Here is a 2,387-nt window from a genome sequence, read left to right as displayed (position 1 = left end):
GAATTAAAGTACAAAGAGCAGTGAGTGTTTATCTCCATGCACAAAAGCCCTTTTGGTATTAAAGACTTTTAGTAATTTGCAAAAGATCAAGAAATAAGAAAAATGACTCACTGTGAAAAATTCAACACCTCAAACCACACCATAGTTCTGTATATACAGACACTGCTCACTGTGTATTAAAGACATAGCTTCTTAATATTCCATTGTGTACATAATACTATATTTTCTTCATCGCTTCATCCGTTGATTGACATAGATAGGTTGATTCCATATCTTGGTTATTGTGACTAGTGTTGCAATTAACATGGGAGTGCAGATATCATGATATACTGATTTCCTTTCTTTTGGATGCATACCCAGCAGTGGAATTGCTTTTGGATACATACCCAGCAGTGGGATTGCTGGGTTCTATTTTTAGTTTCTTGAGGAACTTCCTTCTGTTCTCTGTAATGGTGGCACTAATTTACATTCCCACAAACAATGTAGGAGGGTACCTCATATCTCCGCATCCTCACCAGCTTTCGTTATTGCCTGTTTTTTGGATAAAAGCCATTTTAACTGGGGTGAGATGATATCTCATTATAGTTTTGATTTGCATTTCTCTGATGATTAGTGATGTTGAGCATAAAAAAGAATGAAATCCTGTCGTTTGCAACAACATGGATGGAACTGGAGAACGTGATGTTAAGTAAAATATACCAGGCACAGAAAGACAAATTTCACATGGTCTCACTCATATGTGTGAGCAAAAAAATTAAACAAATTGAACTCAGAGAGATAGAGAATAGAATTATGGTTACCAGAGGCTGGAAACGGTAGTTGGGGAGGCAGGGATAAAGTGGGGATTGTTAATTTGTACAAAAATACAGCTAGATAGAATGAATAAGATCTAGTATTCAGTAGCACAATAGGATGACTATAGTTAACAATAAGTTATTGTATATTTCAAAATAACAGAGTGGAATTAGAATGTTATAAACCAAAGAAATGATAAATGCTTGAGATGATAGTACACCAGTTACCTTGATTTGATCATTACACATTGTATGCTGGTATCCAAACATCACATGTATCCCATAAATATTATATGTACAACTATTGTATGTACCCAAAATAATTAAAAAAATAAAAAAAGACATGGCTCCTTTTTACTATTGTTGTTATTAACTTTGAGAGACTATGAAAAATAAAAAATCAGAATTGGGAAGGATTTAAATTAGACATACCCATTCAACACATATTGAGCATAAAAAAAGCATATATTATTCTAGAATGATACTATTTGTGATATTAGTGAAGTTAATGAAATAAAGGGATGATACTTTAAAATATGGTGAAATATTAATATGTTAAGATAATTTCATATATAATCTCTTGATTCAAAGATTGAGCAAAAAAGGGAATTCCCTTATATAGTAATACACTGAAAGCTAAAAATTATTAATATATGAAGTTAGTGATTTACATCCATTTTAATTTGGTTCTTACCAGATTCCTAATACTATACTAGGTACTTTAAATATTATAGAACTAAAACTTTCTTTCTGTAACTGTTTAAATGCATCTATTTTTCATGTATAATATATGGACAATGTCTTACAAAGTTAAAAACTAATGGGACTTCTACCATTTATTGTAGATATTTTTATAGCACTTTCCAGGTAATATCTTCTGAAGAGAATCAGGATTAGGAAGTTACGGACCTCCAGTAGAGCTGAAAAGCTATAATGTAGATGAAATTTGTCTTTACCTCTGCCACCCCATCCCCTTTCCTGCTGTGATAGCCTCAATATTCCTTCTTCTTTACTCATCTAGATTCCTTTCCCCTCCAAAAAGCTGAATTTAGTGAAGAATGATTTCAATCACTTATGTTTTCCCTCACCGTAAGCATAATTTGCATTTAATCCCCATCAAAAGTGAGGATTTTCAAATGTCATTGAATGTGAAGTAGAATATCAGGGGCCCTATGGGCCTTTCTTGTATGCCTAAAATAAATCCATGATTAACATATGTGTATTGTATCTATTCATTTAACAGAGCATTTACAGCAATGTGCAAAGGAGAAAACACTTGCTTTAGAAAAGTAGAATTCAGAATTCCTGGCAGTTGGTATAGATTTGAAACAAACTTATCTCTATACCAAATAGATGGGACCATATATTTGTATATCTATATTGTAAGCAGGGTGGCAATAAAATAAGAGAAAAACTAATACCATTAGCACTTAACAGTAGCCATGTGCATATAATAAATATGTTAATATGATAATATCTTTATTTATTAAAGAATGTACAAAAGGTATAGATGATTTCAGCAATCCCCAGTTAGCTGTTCCCGCATGTTATTGTGAATAGTTGTAAGTGATAAATTTGCGTCTCTTTAAGTTT

The 2,387-nt window shown here is 32.2% G+C and overlaps 1 protein-coding gene across 1 annotated transcript in view; it reads left to right on the top strand.

Annotated features, from left to right (window-relative positions):
* Positions 1 to 2,387, top strand: part of FBXL13 (F-box and leucine-rich repeat protein 13) — a 198,399-nt gene that overhangs the window by 210 nt on the left and 195,802 nt on the right. The window lies entirely within an intron of this gene.

The sequence above is a fragment of the Propithecus coquereli genome, unplaced genomic scaffold, assembly GCF_000956105.1.
Source record: "Propithecus coquereli isolate 6110/MARCELLA unplaced genomic scaffold, Pcoq_1.0 Scaffold32, whole genome shotgun sequence".
Classification (NCBI taxonomy): Eukaryota; Metazoa; Chordata; class Mammalia; order Primates; family Indriidae; genus Propithecus; species Propithecus coquereli.
Note: the sequence above shows the minus strand (reverse complement) of the source record. Positions and strands in the feature narration are given on the sequence as shown.